This window comes from Astatotilapia calliptera, chromosome 17 (assembly GCF_900246225.1).
Source record: "Astatotilapia calliptera chromosome 17, fAstCal1.2, whole genome shotgun sequence".
In the NCBI taxonomy this organism is placed as follows: Eukaryota; Metazoa; Chordata; class Actinopteri; order Cichliformes; family Cichlidae; genus Astatotilapia; species Astatotilapia calliptera.
Window position 1 is genome coordinate 36273823 of NC_039318.1, and position 17299 is coordinate 36291121.

At 44.9% G+C, this 17299-nt stretch overlaps 1 protein-coding gene across 2 annotated transcripts in view; it reads right to left on the reverse strand.

The window, feature by feature from the left end:
* Positions 1–17299, reverse strand: part of tafa2 (TAFA chemokine like family member 2) — a 94512-nt gene that overhangs the window by 59302 nt on the left and 17911 nt on the right. The gene's annotated exons all lie outside the window — the stretch shown is intronic.

Below are 17299 nucleotides of genomic sequence, written 5' to 3' on the forward strand. Positions count from 1 at the left end.
CAAAGGGGAGAAGAGACGGTGAGAAGGGGGGGGAAGAGAGAGAAAAAAAAAAGAACTCCTGGGTCACCTGTATGGAGAGAAAAAAAAAACAAACAAAAAAAACAAACAGAGGAGACAGCAAACAACAAAGAGCAACATAATAATAGAGAAAACAAAGCGCCATCACAATAAACTAGCTAGTCATAGATATCAATATTTACTAAATAATAAACGATATTGTGCAGCACGCAAGATAGACAGCGCACAGTGTGCTTTGAGGCAGCAGCCAAGAAAGCTTTAGTCCGCGTCTGTGAATACCCATGTGTGCATACCTGTGTGGATCAGCATGCTTGCATTCCAAAGGTTTCTCCATGTAATGATCTGCTAGGGAGTGTGGGGGGGCCACAGCCCCGTCCTCCAGGGTGTGAAGCAGGTATGGAGGAGATCAAAACTCCAGACATCCAGAGGCCCCCAGAACACAAGAGACCATGGAAGACCAACAGAGGGGCAGCCGCGCCACTGTCCCAGTAAGAGCTGAGGAGAGTCCCAGATGAGGGCTCGCCCAGCAGCCGCGGAGCAGAAGTCAGGGGGAGTTGCAGTGACGCGCCCGTGAGCTCCGCCGGCCCCCAGCTGTGCCTGAGTGACCGAGCCCCAGGCCGAGAGGCCGGGGGCACCCCACCTCCAAAGGGGCCCGAGCGAGCCCCAGGCCCCGACAAGCGGCCGCCAAGGAGTGAGCCGGTGTGTACCCGGACGCCCATCCCCAGACACAAAGAACCACCAACACACCGACACCTGAGGGAGTCCGCCACCGGCAGGGGAAGTGGTGGTGGGTGGAGATAGGCCTCCAAACCTTGGAGGGCCTGAGGTGTCCCCAGAGAGGTGGCGTCTGATACCCAACCTGACATATAGACACAGACATACAGGCACACACAGACACAAACATCCATTCCCACCCTCATGCTCTCATATGCACTCACTCCACACTCAACCAACGTGGAGACAGACATAAAGAGACGCTGTACACACGATCACACTCCCCAAGCGTACTCTACAAACCGGGTCTAGGTACCCTTGTCCCTGGAGGAGGGAATTGCACCCAGACCCAGGTGGTGTTACCCTTTTCCCTGCGGTGGGGAGAGGCAGACCACCCCGACTCCGCAGCAGCAGGGAGGCCCCACACCCCAGACCGCAGTCGGACGGCCAACTCCTCCTACTAGCCCTCCCGCTCCAGCAGGCCGCAGAGAATGGGGGTGGGAGAAGACTCCAAACCTCCCTCCACCCGCTCATTGTAGTGTTGATGCATATGTGTTCTAAGGTGCAATTAAAACCCAGGAGGGCATGGAGCTACCTGCCAAGGAGCAGCAGGTAAGCGCATAGTCCCTCCTGCTAGCCCTCAATGACTAAGTGTATTTAAAATTGAGAGGTGGGCAACGACGCCAGGGGTGAGGTATACACCCTGATGGTAATTTGGACTCCGTGATTGTGCCCACCCCCAAGATCCTATATGTATGTGTAATGAGAGTGTGAATAATGTGAATGTCTAAGTTGTGGGATAAAATTGAGGCAGAGGCAGCCAGAAGGGGACAGGGGGGGGGGGGGGGGGGTAGCCTCCTCTGCACCCTGGTGACATACCCCCACTCCAAGGCCCTGCATGTGTGGGTGGTTGTGGAGGAGCGGGAAGAGGGAGGCAGCTGGAGATGGGGAGGGAAGGAAGGGAGGGGCAGGTAACCCCTCCCTGGGGCCAGCTCCCCCGCTGACCCCAGTAGGCACTCCCACCCTTCGCGACCCGCCAGGGAAGGGGGGCCCAGGCCCATCAGACCGGGGCCCAGTGCAGTAGCGCACTCCGGCTCCACAGAGCCCTGGACAGTCCACCCAACCCCACCACAGAGAAAACTGCACCCACCCCACCATCCACACATCTTCCAGACTACATAAGACGGTAAACGCCCAGGCTGAGATCTTCCTCCACCTCTCCTGTATCTCCCCCTCCTGCAGAGAGTTCCTGAAGAGAAGAAAGCTCCTGCAAGATGTGACCATCCCCCCCACCAGTTGAAGAGCCCCCCAGGCGGCTCGACGCACCGGCGGCACCCTGCTCCAGGGCCGGGCCCCCATGCACCCACCCGCCCACAACCCCGGCAACACACCAACCAGGACCCAAGCCCCCGAGGCCCGGCCCGGGCCCCAGCCCAGAGACGGAGCGCCCCCAGAACCTCACGCCCATCCCGGACCCACCCAGGGGCAGCCAGGTTGCCAGGTCAGTAACCCACGTCCGTCAGCACAGACCCTCCCCTAGCCCCGCTGCACGCAGCCGCGAGGAAACAGTCACCTGAGAGCCAACAGAGCCCCTAACCGGACATGACCGCTACCCCGGGTTGAGCCCCCCAAGGAAGATGCCTCCGGGGAACCCCCCGACGCCCTAAGTCTGTCCCTACCCCCTCACCAATCACAACAGTGAAGGCGGGACCAAACTATGACCCCCCACCCCCACTAGGTGATGGAGCTGATAAAAGGGGCCCAGAGCAATTGATCTAATGTGGTGGCAGAGGCTGTGTCAAGACTAATGTAATCTAATACATAATTTCTATATTGGTTAGAATTAAGATTATTTTTATTTTTCCAGTTCATGAGGACTGTTTTCTTGGCTATGCATAGGGCAGTGAAGATCATATGGGCTATATTCTTTTCTGAAGTGACATTATCTAAGCTGCCCAGTAGACACACCAAAGGGGAATTTGGAATGTTACATTTCAGACACTTTGATAAGTCTTCACATATCTCGCGCCAAAACTTTTGCACTGGTGGACAGAACCAAAGAGCGTGGATGTAATTGTCTGGTGTATTGCCTTGACAGTGTGAGCAGTTGTTGGAAGATGTAAAGCCCATCTTGAACATCCGATGACCTGTATAGTGCACTCTATGAAGTATTTTGTATTGTATTAATTGCAGACTGGGATTTTTAATTAATTTAAAAGTTTTTAAGCAACGTCATTTAGCGACTTCTAGCGACTTTTAGGACAGCCAATAGCGATTTTCCTTACTGAGGAGTTGGCAACACTGGTCATGCTCTGGTCAGGTGTACAGTACATATACTGGTCTCCCACTTCAAGATGTACAACATAACTCACAGTCCTGTGTGCACTTAACAGCCAACGGATTATTAATAACCATAATGTCTATAGAAGTTAACCTGAGCTCCTCTAACCTATCATTGCATTAATGTAAAACTGCACTTCACTGTCAATACACTGTTGCATAGCATGGTTAGAGCTGATGAATGGTCAGAGGTGAAGCAGACTGAACACTTTCAAGAGAGTAAGTGTATTTTGAGATTTAGCAGTAGTCATGTTTAATCTCGGAGTGAGAGAAAGGTGTATGAATAGCTAACTATAATTCTGCGTGTGTGTGTGTGTGTGTGTGTGTGTGTGTGTGTGTGTGTGTGTGTGTGTGTGTGTGTGTGTGTGCGTGTGCGTGAGGAGAAAGGAGCAAAGCAGGAAGAAAGCCAGCTTATCATAACTGATGCCCAGCCCTCTTGCACAGGTTGTATTTACATTCCGAGGCTCTTTGCAGTACAACACCGACGACGGTCACAGCGCGCCTCGAATGACAAGCTCCACTGACACGAGTCATTAATCAACAGCTCCTTGCACCATCTTATCTCCTGCTCTTTCGTGTCAGCCTCTCGTGTGCCAGAGTGCAAGCACAGCGCCAAGCGCCGGAGGCGGCCCCGCGCCATCTCTGATTAGGGCCTCTCCTTTCTCAGAACGCCAGCGGGGGCTGCTGGGACAGAATGGCCGGGCCAAGAGTAAAAGGGAGGGGTAAAGAAGAAATCAATTTAAGTACACAAAGCTTTGTGTAGAGCCCAAAAGGTTTTACTTTAAATTGCATCAGTTTTTTTTCCTTTTCTTTTCTTTTTTTGTTCCACTCCGCTGTTTTGCATCACAGAACAACGAGGCTCAAGTTATTTTAGCTGTGGACTCATGAGGCTTATAATCCAGGCTAAGTGACAGGCTAATTTGTGGTATTAGATTGCTTTCATCGGGTCGTTTGGGCCTGCTTTGAACGTTAGCAGTATGAAAGGGCTGCTGTGCCTCAGCGGTCATATTGACTTGTATGTTGTGTGACTGCTTGGGCAGGGGGTGGAAGAAGAGGTGTGTGTGTGTGCGTTTGTGGGGTTGGGTCAGTGGGGGGGGGAGTCACAGCAGTTCTCAAAGGCCATATTTCCACAGTCGTGCTCCATCTTCATAATGCAGATAGAGAGAAATAGAGCCAAAGGTAAGAAACCGGAGCTATGCAGGGAAACTTCCAACCAGCCGAGATCATTCAGGTGTTCAGTGTTTAGTCTAAATATAACGAGTGTTGGGGGTTAAACTGAACTGAAGGTCCGTGGAATGAGAAAATAGGTTTTCTGCAGGAGTGCAAATCCATCAAAAGGGAACAAGAGGTGACTCTAGTGGTGTTACATGGCTCAGTTGTGAGACAAAACATCCAGCTCAATAGAAAGAAATCAAAGAACGAGCCTGTGTGTGTGTTTGGTGTGTGTTGATGCCAAGCTAAATCCACAACATCTACCCTTAAACACAGACGCAGGGCTGTTTTCTTAAACAATAAGATGGGACCCTCGCTAAGTCAACTTAATGCTGATGACCATTCATAGTGTCAGAGGCCAGAAGAAGTAATTAAAAGCAATAGAAAAATAGAGGATTAGTTGGAATTAATCCGCAACTTTTCCCATTTTCCTGCAGAAAACGCTGAAATTGAAGGATATGGAAGTCTAGCAGAGCATAGCAGAACTAATGGCTTGGCAGCTCTCCCCCCCTGAAATGAGAAGGGACTAATGGATCCGTGGCCCTAGCTAAGATGGCTGAGCCAGATTGAATGTGGATTTAAGTGATTAAGAACAGGGTGGCGCCCTGCTCCCCTTTTGTCAGAGAAAATGTAATATATGAGGATGTTTGCCTAAAATATGAAATTCTTCTATAAAGAATTTGGGGTATAGTATATAGAAGAGATGTGACTCCAGGGGGCGTGGCTTGCAGGACAGCGGGGCAGATCTTTTTTGTTTTGTTTTTTCACATTTTGATTGATCGAGTGTTTTCCCGACACCACGCCAGTTTGAAGATGCGCTTGCAACATCGCACAATGTTGTTTTGTCTTATTAGCAGACTTTTTATTTCAAGTTTAGTAAAAAGTGAAACGAATGTCACGGGCAGCTCTGTGCCACGATGATCATTTATTTCAGTAAAGGAGATAAAAAGTGAGTTTTTTTCAGATTTTTTTTTTGTAAAAAAGTGATTCCTGATTAATGATGCTAATTAAGTCAATGTGCGTCCCACACTTGTGAGTGAAGGTGTAATTGTAATACTGCATAAAATGTGACATGTAAGGAGAGGAGTTTAATAACACAAGCCATAACAGTAATGGCTCTTATTATTACTTTTAATATTATTGGATCATCATTTAACATTATGTTATGTCTCACATGGAGATATGATAGCAGATAATGTAATACTGTAATGTTATGTTATCTGAGAATTGATTGCCTGACCAGACTTTATTGCGTTTTCAAGCCACGTAAAGGCACAATTTATTACACCGAAAGTTATTACATAATCTATCAACAAATAATGGGACACCAGAGGGCTCGTGTGTGTGTGTGTGTGTGTGTGTGTGTGTGTGTGTGTGTGTGTGTGTGTGTGTGTGTGTGTGTGTCAATCAGATTTATTGGAGAAACCAAGACTCAAGTGTACAAATTACAAAGTTGCAAATCTCACAGGAAATGATGACCTTGTCCAAAATTTAGTTTCAAACTGCCAGGTAATGATCCATCCATCCATCTTCATCCGCTTTATCCGGGGCCGGGTCGCGGGGGCAGCAGCCTAAGCAAAGAGGCCCAGACCTCCCTCTCCCCAGCCACCTCCTCCAGCTTATCTGGGGGAATACCAAGGCGTTCCCAGGCCAGCCGAGAGATATAATCTCTCCAGCGTGTCCTGGGTCTGTCCCGGGGCCTCCTCCCGGTGGGACATGCCTGGAACACCTCACCCAAGAGGCGCCCAGGGGGCATCCTTGTCAGATGCCCGAACCACCTCAGCTGGCTCCTTTCGATGTGGAGCAGCAGCTGCTCTACTCTGAGCCCCTCCCGGATGGCCGAACTTCTCACCCTATCTCTAAGGGAGAGGCCAGCCACCCTTCGGAGGAAGCTCATTTCTGCCGCTTGTATCCGCGATCTCGTTCTTTCGGTCACTACCCACAGCTCGTGGCCATAGGTGACATAGGCTAGGTAATGATTTGAGAAATATTTCATTTTTTTACTCAAATATATTAATATGCACTTTTTTTTTTTATCACTAATCCTAAAACAAAAAACGGGCCCAGAATAACTTCGTGACCCTTAAATGTTTTCTCAAAGCCATTTTCGCATAAACTTCTATAAGACGAGAAGTCTTTACGCCACGAGTACCATACCGCTGGTGGACTTTCTGAAAAATGGCACTTCTGGAGTTGATTTTTTCATAGTGTCCATGGTACCACAGCAAAGAAGAGGCTGTACACGGAGTACACGACAATGTGACTGTTGATCGAAAGTGTAGCTCCAGGTGTGTAGGTGACCTTCAAAATATATTTACTACAAAATCACGTCAGTCACTGACAAAAACAAAAAGTGAAGAAAAAGTGTCATAAAGATGACGTTTTACACCAGTAACTCCTGATGTTCTCAGTCAGATGCTTCAACACATTACAGGCAAAGCTGGGTTCTACCCTCTTTCACTGATAACTGCTGAAAACTTAAAAACTGCAATTAACACCACAGATGGGCAGACTGATCCAAATATTGATAGTATCAATACCAACACTGGTATCAATATCAGATCGACACTAATGCAACTGAATCGACACTTTGTTTCTATCCTCAAAGTCCAGTTTGTATCCCACTGTCTGTTCATACATCCACAATGCTGCAGCGACTGGTCGCCAGACTGTGGCAGGGCTAACACAAATAGACAGCTAATCATTCACTTTAGCATCACCAGGTAACCTAACCCCACTGTATCCCACTGAACTGTGTTAAATACATATCCGGTTGTTCAGTGATGACGTGACGAATCCTACTTCCGAGCCTAAAGTAGTCTGCGTTTAATATGGCTTTTGTGTTGTTAACATGTTTAATGTTTTGTATTTTCTTCTATTTGATCTCAAAAAGCTCCTAAAACAGTCAGTGATCACTGTTGACCTCCCTCGGCTTTTATTACTGCTAATCATTCATTTAAGCTCAGTTTTTAAAACCTTAGGATGTAACTACAGCCCAGCCCATGCAGCAGTATATGAATGACTAACCTCGTATTGTGGATGGATTATCTCAGTTGTTCTCCTGGCTGAAGTTTGGTCCTTTTACAGCATCCTGCCATGCGATTACATTTGTTCCTGACCACCGAGAACACTCACGGTAACTTTTATCGAGTGGAAAAAAAGTTAGCTTGTTTATATTATGCTAACATAGCTGTGTCGCTAGCGGTCACGTAGCACATCATTATATACCAGCTAGCCCAACTTCAGTAACCCTACAAACGTCACTGCTGTTTAGTTTTCTGTCTTCATTTATGCTGGAAGTGATAGCAGAGCTGTACGTTTTAATTTGTTTCCAAAACCCCGCAGTCAGGACATGCTATATTGTATTTAGATAGAAGCTAGCGAGCTAACTCCCTGCTAACTTCTAACTCCGTTAAATGTAATAAATTCTGTTTTCATGGATGCCTGGATGTTAAACTCAATTGTTACACCTGGTAGAGCAGAACGCTGATCATTTTATTAAAGATGAAAGACTTTAGACAGTTTTTCAACTCTCAGTAATGCCATAGTGATCGTTTGATATATGGACCTGCAGCGGAGTTTAGGCCCAGACACGGCTAGTGACGTCAGACTGAACAACCGGATTTGTATTTTTTTTTTTCTTTAAATGAAAGAATATCGTCACGTCTATTCTTTATAGCAGGGGTGTTAAACGTATGGCCCGTGGGCCAAAACCGGCCTGCTGGATGTATTTTGAAAGTAAAAAAAGACAGGAATTCGAAATTCATAATTAATGCAATTCCTAAATAGTCCGCATGGGTGTTAGTCAGAAGAGAGGGGCGCACTGTCTTAGTCAAAGTGCAGGTGCGCACTCTTTTAATTAGAGTAAAAGAAGCAGCAACTCGGCCACTCAGTCTGAACAGCAGACGGTAGCAATGCATCTTGTGCTAATCATGGTGTAGGTAGGCATGGTTCCTTTTTTTCTCTACTCACCTTGACACCCTCATTAGCCAAAATGTTTTTGTCAAAAAAGAGAAAAGTGGATACCGAGTGTAGGGTTTTCCAAGAGAAATTGGCCGCTTCCTATTTATTCACAGAGATAAATAGGAAACCTGTGTGGTGTGTAATCAAGTGTCTGTGCTCAAGAAATAGAAGATTCGGCTTTGAGACTCATCATGGTGGAAAATACAACATCTTGTGAGGACGACTGAGGAGAGGGAAGATAAATGGATTGCTGGGGGTCTGAGGAAACAGCATTTAATTTTCACCTGGAGCCGGGAGGTCAGTGAAGCAGCAGTAAAAGCCACCTACGTAATTGTTAACGAAATAGCATTAACGGTCAGTTTGTTAAAAGACACGTGATGAAAGCTGCAGAACTCGTGTGTCCTGAGAAGAGACGAGCATTTACCAACATTAGTCTGATGAGAAATACTTTGGCAGGGAGGACATCGGAACTATCCGCTGATTTAGACAAGTCATTTCTTGCATTTAATGTTGCAGTTGATGAGAGCGCTGACATTACACACGTCGCTCAACTGGCTACATTTATTCGTGGAGTTGATGAGACATTGAGCGGCACTGACGAGTTCCTTGAGTTGGTGCTTGTGACCGACACCAAAACAGCTGAGGACATTATGGTTGGCGCGCTGGACAGAGTCGGGGTGGACTGGTCCCGCCCCTTTAGCCTGGCTACAGATGATGCGCCATCAATGATCAGAAGAAAAGCAGGAGCTGTGACAAAGTTCAGAGAGAAGGTACAAGCCGCTAATGGAGGAGACGGTTTCTGGACATTTCACTGTATTCTGCACCAGGAGGAATTGCATTACAAGTCGTTAAAAATGGATCACATCATGGAGGTGGTTGTCCGAACTGTTAATTTCATCCAAGCCAGAGGACTGAGTCATCGTCAGTTTGACTGCCTTCTCAGTGACAATCGCTTTACTATTACCCTGCCATACCACACTGAAGTAAGATGGTTAAGCAGAGGTGCTGTGCTGAGGCGTATCTTTGATCTACGTGAGGAAATCAGACAATTCATGGAGAAAAAAGGAAATCCATTGAAGGAAGGATGAAGGATCTTGCATTTCTGGTGGATATTACACAGCACTTGAATATTCTGATTAAAATGATGCAAGGCCAAAAAAAAAGTTGTCACAGTTTCGTGACAGCATACGTGATTTCAAATTAGGCTGACTTTATGGGAGAAAGCTGTCTAGTGGTGACCCTGCACATTTCCCTTACCTAACAGAGGTATGTGCAACAGGTATTAATGCTGACATGAAACAGTATAAAGAGCAGATTGCAGGACTGCTGTGTGAGTCTGAGAAAAAGTTTCAGCTCTTTGGTGAACTCAGGACAGAATCTTTCGCTCACCCTTCACACTCAAAGCTTCTGATGTGCCTGTCAACATCCAACTACAGATAATTGATTTGCAATGTGATGCAGATTTGAAGGACAAGTTTGTCTCAGTAGGTTGGACACATTTTGTCAATATCTCTTATCAGGTAACACCGAATTAACAGCCCAGGCTACAAAAATTTTGTGCATGTTTGGGACGACCTGCCCTTGTGAACACGTTTTCTCAGTAATGAACATTAGTAAAACAACATTGCACTCAAGGCTCACACATAGGAACATTCTGAGACTGGCTGCTAGTCAGGACATGACACCTGATACTGATGCACGTGTGCAGACCAAAAGATGCCAAGTTTCAGGAGCAAAACTAAAGTAGTCCAGAAACGCCTAACTCCTTTAAAATGTTGCTTCAGATTACACTTAAAGAAAACAGTTCTGTGAAAATGAATTCTTGCTGCAGAAACAGGTTAGTCAACAGCTTGACTGCAGAAGAGTTTTGTTTGGTGGAATCCTGTTCTTGCAATGCCATAAATGTTAAAGTGCAGTACTACTTCCAAATGCCTTTGACATAAAGTTTTGTTTGTATCTGTGCAAACACTTGGCTTAAGAAATCTGAGGTTGTTATATATTTTGATATGTTTTGTAAAAGTATATTTGATTAAATATGGCGATTTTCTAATATACCTGTCCTTCTTTTCATGAAAACAAAGGGAAAAAAACATGGCTTTATTATTATTTATAGGTAATTATGTTATGATTGTACTGCTCTGGCACACTTGACATCTAATTAAGCTTCATGAACCAAAATGAGTTTGACACCCCTGCTTTATAGGCTATTACACATTTAAGCAACAGAGGCTGACACAAAGTCAGTTCATTTATGTTCCAGGTCACTAAGAAAACAAAAAACAAAACACAGTATGAATATAAACAAAACTGTTTTAACTAAAATGTGTTAACTAATTATTGTGGGTAGTTAAAATCACAGCACTGCTGTGTTCATTCAAATGTGTTCAGAATTTGGCAAATGTAAAATGATTCAGCTCATAAATCCTGACACACTGTTCTCCCCTACATAAGCTCCCTTTATATGTCAAAAGTATCAGTCTTGGTATTTGAAATACTGCGCTTAATTTCATTGGTATCGGATCAATACCATAATGTGCTGTATTGCTCTGCACTAATTAACACTAAAGTTAATCATCTGCACAAAATTCAGTGAATAAAATAGATTAAAAAGATTTTTATGAGCTTATCATTTATAATTACATAAAGATTGTTTAACTAGTGGTAAACATGTTTGGATACAACTTTACGACTGATGGGGCAACTTCTTTTATTTTCCCAGTGTGTTTCCTGACGATGAATTTTCCACAAAAACAAAAGGCGTTTGGTGATTATGTTACATGGGCAATTTTGCATCTGGAAAATTCTGTGTGCCAACCCTTTTCCTGTCTTGTTAAGGTGACAGTTTGCCAAAGTTTTGAGGAAGACTCAGATGATCATTAAATTTACAAATGTTTAGAAATGTCTTCAAACCTTCCCAACTTGTGTAAATCCACAATTGTCTTCATTAGATCTTCGCTGAGTTGTTTGGACTCTCCCATTATTCTGATCAGTACAATGAGTGCTGTCCAAGAAATCTATTTTAGGCTTGCAAACAGACGTGGCCAGTTGTAGTCAGTCATGATCACTAACAAGAAGTTAGTAGTGCCGTCAGCGTTAATCTCGTTAAAATGACGTTAACGCCATAGCTGCATTAACGCGGCAATTCTCCATTAGTGAGTTTGCGCGGATCGCCGCATGTGTGGGGCTGCATGGCATCAATGCGTAAGCGCGGTTTGCTTGTTAAAGCGTTAGCACCGTGCAGCCCCACGCATGATGATCTGCGCAAACTCGCTAACGGAGATCTGCACCGTTAATGTGGTTATGGCGTTAACGTCATTTTAACGAGATTAACGCTGACAGCACTAGAAGTTTTAGTCAAAAGATATTGTAGAACCTTCAGCACCACTTACTAAAAGATTTAAGTAGTTATATGTTTGTGCCTGTAGGTGTACCTTTCACCTTGTGTGGATTAAAGAAAATCCTAATTGAATTCAAACAATTCTTATGTTTTTAGAGTAATTAAATCGTGTCATTCCACTCTGAAAAAAGTTCAAAGAAATTACCCTGAGATTCGTGTGTCTGACGAGCATACGGATAGGGCTGGGTATCGTCATTGATTTCTAGAATCGATTTGATTCCGATTCACAAGGTCCCGAATCGAATCGATTCGATCCACGATTCGATTCAATTCAATTCGATTTAAATCTGGGAAATTTTGCCTCAGACAGTCAGAAATATTATAATTCATATCAGTACATTTACATATTTTTGTATTTATAAAAAGGAAGCTGACACTCGCAAGACTTTATCCAAGGTGTGAGCATCACAGCAGATGCCTTTGTGTCAAAGTAGCTGAAGATAAAACACAGAAAAACATGAAGGTTTTCCTGGCCTGGGATTTTATAAAAATATTCTGCAGTACATCAGAAACGAAAGAAAACCATTAATCAACATATGAACATTACCTCTGAAGTTACAGCGGTTTTATTAGAGACGCAGCTGAGTGTTTTGCATTTTGCATAATTTTAAAAAGTTTACATTTGTTCAGAAGCCTGTTGAACGGCAGAAATTAGGTTTTCTTTTCGGAAGTAAGTAAAAGGGAAAAAAACATCGGCCGACAGCCTGTAGATAACTTGTGCGTAACAAGCAAGCAAATAATGCAGAAAACAGATTTTTGGACTGGAAACTGTTCTTGAAGTGTACTGTGTGTGTGTGAGAGAGACAGAGAGATGTGCATGAAGTGTGGTGGAAGCAAAACAGTAAAAGTCAGAGGGAATTCATGACGATGTTTATGTGAAGCTTAGTTTGGATCTTCTTTTGCTGCTGGTTCAGTCAATATTGTTTGGAGAGAGATAAAACTAACAGCTTTAGAATCAGCACAAAAAGGACGTAAACACAAAGCGCGGACCCGCCAAAACATCGGAATCAGCGAGCTGTCGGCTTTCAGCCCCGACCGCATCCGTGCCGTCGGGTGAGAAAGGCGACATCTCACTGATTCTGATCTGCGGGTCCGCGCTTTGTGTTTACGTCTTTGTGCAGAAGCTGCTCTCATTTACTGTCTTAAATGTTTGGTGGTTCTTGAAATTTTGTGAGGTTTAACCTGAGATTCTGACGTTTCGGGCAAAATAAATTAATATTAAAAAATCGATTCAGGATTTTAATGAATCGATATCACGTTATCCAAGCCAGAATCAATTTTAATCGATAAATTGATTATCAAAACCCACTCCTACGTACGGACATCAGAAAGTCCAAAGCAGCATATAAATATGGCCAAGAATTAATTTTCAAACTGGGTTTCTTTTTTCTATGATTAAGAAAATGACTTTTCTATTGAACACCAACCCAAGCATTTCAGTTCTGTGCATTTAACAGTGCATCCCACGAAGAACAAATAGTTGAATAGTCATTTAAGCTCAAACTTGTTTGTTTAAAAGCTCTGATCACCATTTAATTTTCTGCATGTGGATCTATCACTATTCAGCCAACGGCAGCTTTTCTAATTCAAAGAAAGTCAACCTGTTCCCAAGTATTTCACAAATTTCACAGTGAGTAGAACCGGTCATGACCAAGTCCAAATCTGATGTTCATCTACAACCACAAGTAAAAATTATTCCCCTCAAAATGAACAATTCTCTGCGGTCTTACCATAGCAACCCCCTTCTCATTATAGGAGCATGGACGATATAGCAGAGGGAGGGACTTCGTATATGCCATTTGAAAGCACCACTCTGAACAGCCACGGCTGACTTCGACAGGTGCTTGCAGATAATTGGGCACCGTGCCGACTACAACCGCAGTGCTGCTGTCTCCTCGAGCTCATTACTATCACTCAGAAGTTCCCCTTTTAAAAAAAACATACCCATATGACTCTACCCATTTGGTAAACCGGCAAATGAAATGTCTGCAGATGCTGGCATTAAAGGGCCTGTCACTCTGCGAGTTGCTGACGTGCTGTTTGGATGGGTAAATGATTGCACTCCGTGTGGTGTAAGCCTGAAATACATAAAGTTTGACACAGAGGTTCAAATCTATGCAAATGCACTCATATAGCAAGGCATGTCCTATTAGGAAAAGATCAACTGTATATAAACTGCCGATTACAGGTTTAAAGCAGGACTTTTGCCCTGACATTAAGACGCAGTATCTGCTGACATGTTTGTGTATCTTTTGGAAATGTTTTCTGTATTTTTTCCTTCCTTAGACCAAAGAGACAGAGATTGGAAAGAAATGAGAGAAACTATTCTGCTAAGAAAGTGAAATGTTATTGTCCTTCTGTCTAACTGACCAATGAAAACGCCACCCACTAAGCCATTTAGATGCAAATAGTTGTCAGTAAATCACTGCTACAGACTGTGTTGGTGTTGTTGGGTTGCCACTGAGACATTATATACCAGAGTCAGTTCAAAAAGGCTTGTTAAACAGTTTTTTTATATGTCACTTGGTTGTTGGAGGGTTTTTCTTCCATCAGTCTGAATGCCTGTGGAATAGAAGAATGCTACAAGCTACAAATGCTCCGACTTGCATGGAGGTTTGAGCTCAGTCTTTGTCAGGTGAACCATCAGGTGGACTTCTGAGTTAAGTTTAAAAACAAACTTCCATGCTCAATCCCCTCAGATCAATGATTTTACCCTTGTTTTAAAGACCTTACTGGATTATAAAAGGATGTTTTAGTGTCCAGTCACTGTAGCCAAAGGGAATGGGAAGCGGCTGTGGTAGTGGCACAGTGTTTCCCAGACTTTTGTTAGAAGAGATAAGCTTTATCAGTGTTATTGCAGCTCTTACTGCTGCCTGTAGCAGTCAGTCAGACGGGTAATTACTCAGTGCCCTTATAACATCAGCATTGTGTCCTGTTATTGAGTCGTGCTTTTTTGATAACTGGTTTGATTTCTTCAAACAGCCTGGAATCAGAGAGCAGTTCTGCATATTTGCAAGCAGACCTGAAAGACCAAGAACATCCAGGTGATCCGTGAAAAGATTACAGATTGCAATCTGATTGGTCATTCCTTTATTTTTGTATTTGGTAAATGGACTGGTACTCATATTGTGCTTTTCTACTCTGAACACAGAGTAGCAAAGTGCTACAAGCCTTATTCACCCAGTCTCACACATTCATAAAAACCCTTTTTTCTATATGTAAGCACTTTGATGGAGGCCACTTGAGGTTTAGTGTCTTGCCCGAGGATACTTCAGCATGCAGACTCGAGTAGCCGACCTCCCGACCCACCGACCTTCTGATTGGTAGATAACCCGCTCTGCTTCCCGAGCCACAACTGCTCCTTAATGGTAATGAATGTTGATCTCAGTTGATAAAAGAAAACCAAGTTAAGTGCATTCTAGCGGTGACTTTGTGGATCTGGAAAACTAACGAGAGCTTACTGCATCAGCATCTACTGTGGGCATCTGGCTCAGATAAAGAGGTAGTCAGGTTCAGATCTCGCTGAAAAACTGAGGGGCAATGCATGCACACGTGGAACCAACTTATGAATCACAAAGTAGTCCCGCCCTAAGCCAACCGTGCTTTATTGTCAATTTTGATTGGAACATTTCATTGGAACTGAATCATACTTGTTATTAGTCGCTGTCTCTCTTCCACAGCATGTCTTTATCCTGTCCTCCTTCTCTCACCCCAACCAGTCGCAGCAGATGGCCCCGCCCCTCCCTGAACCTGGTTCTGTCTGAGGTTTCTTCCTGTTAAAAGGGAGTTTTTCGTTTCCACTGTCGCCAAAGTGCTTGCTCATAGGGGGTCATATGATTGTTGGGTTTTCTCTGTATCTACTATTGTAGGGTCTACCTTACAATATAAAGCACCTTGAGGCGACTGTTGTTGTGATTTGGCTCTGTATAAATACAACTGAATTGAATAGAAACCATCAGTTCCAAACTCCTTCATGCTGTATTAATGTTACAGACTAATGAAGCTGAAGAGTCTTTTGCCTAATGAGTTTTGTGTAACCACACTCACTGTTGCAGGCTGCGCTGGCCCCACTGGACATGAAAGGAAGAATGCAGATTTAAGGCCCTTCTGCACTGCTTACCTATCAAATATATTTTATATAAAGGATATGTGTGAGATACATCACTTTACATCATTACGGAAGCGGTTGTGGGATTCATCGGGAAACTAGCGGATGATACCGTGGAGACAAAGACTATCACAACGTTTCCCAACCAGAAGCCGTGGGTGGATAAAACCATCCGCGACGCTCTGAGATCCCGCACCGCTGCCTACAACACGGGACTCATGACGGGGGACATGGACCCGTACAAAGCCGCGTCATATAACGTGCGGAGGGCGGTGAAAGAGGCGAAGCAGCGCTACGGGAGGAAACTAGAGTCACAACTCCAACAGAGTGACTCTAGGAGCCTGTGGCGGGGACTAAGGACAATAACGGACTATAAAGCACCAACAACCGGTATGACGAACGCGGCCGTGACTCTGGCAGACGAGCTGAACACTTTCTATGCTCGCTTCGAGGCTGCAGCTAAGGTCTCCAACAATGCTAGTGTTAGCGGCGCTAACGGCTGCAGACAGGAAGATACTGCCAGCACCGGAAACGTGCTCGTCATCTCCGAGCATGAAGTAAGGAGAGCCTTCAAGAGAGTGAACACCAGGAAAGCAGCAGGACCAGACGGCATCCCAGGTCGTATCCTAAGAGACTGCGCATACCAGCTAGCTCCTGTGTTCACTGAGATATTCAACATCTCTTTATCTCAGTCGGTGATCCCCACATGCTTCAAAGAGTCCATCATTGTTCCTGTCCCGAAGAAACCCCACCCTGCTTCTCTCAATGACTATCGCCCTGTAGCCCTCACCTCAGTAGTGATGAAGTGCTTTGAACGCCTGGTCAGAGACTTCATCATTTCTTCACTACCAGACACACTGGACCCACTACAGTTCGCTTACCGTCCAAATCGTTCCACAGACGATGCCATCTCTCATCTCCTCCACACATCACTCACTCACTTGGACACTAGAAGGGGGAATTATGTTAAAATGCTCTTCATAGACTACAGCTCTGCATTTAACACCATAATTCCCTCCACACTCACCACCAAGCTGGAGCATCTGGGACTCAGCTCATCTATGTGTCAGTGGCTCTCCAACTTCCTAACTGGCAGACCACAGGCAGTAAGGATGGGCGGACATGTCTCAGCCTCCACCACTCTCAGCACTGGAGCCCCCCAGGGGTGTGTTCTGAGCCCCCTGCTGTACTCTTTGTACACATATGACTGTGTGGCCACTACCAGCTCCACCACCATCATCAAGTTTGCTGACGACACCGTCGTGGTGGGCCTGATCTCTGATAACAACGAGACGGCCTACCTGAAGGAGATTAGGAATCTGGAGAACTGGTGCCAGAGGAACAACCTCCTTCTAAACGTCAGTAAGACAAAGGAGCTGATAGTGGACTTCAGCACTAAGCAGGAGAGGAACTACCAGACCCCCGTCATCAACGAGTGCCCAGTGGAGAGAGTGGACAGCTTCAAATACCTCGGAGTTCACATCACGCAGGACCTGTCATGGTCCTGTCACATCAACACCGTGGTGAAAAAGGCCCGACAGCGTCTC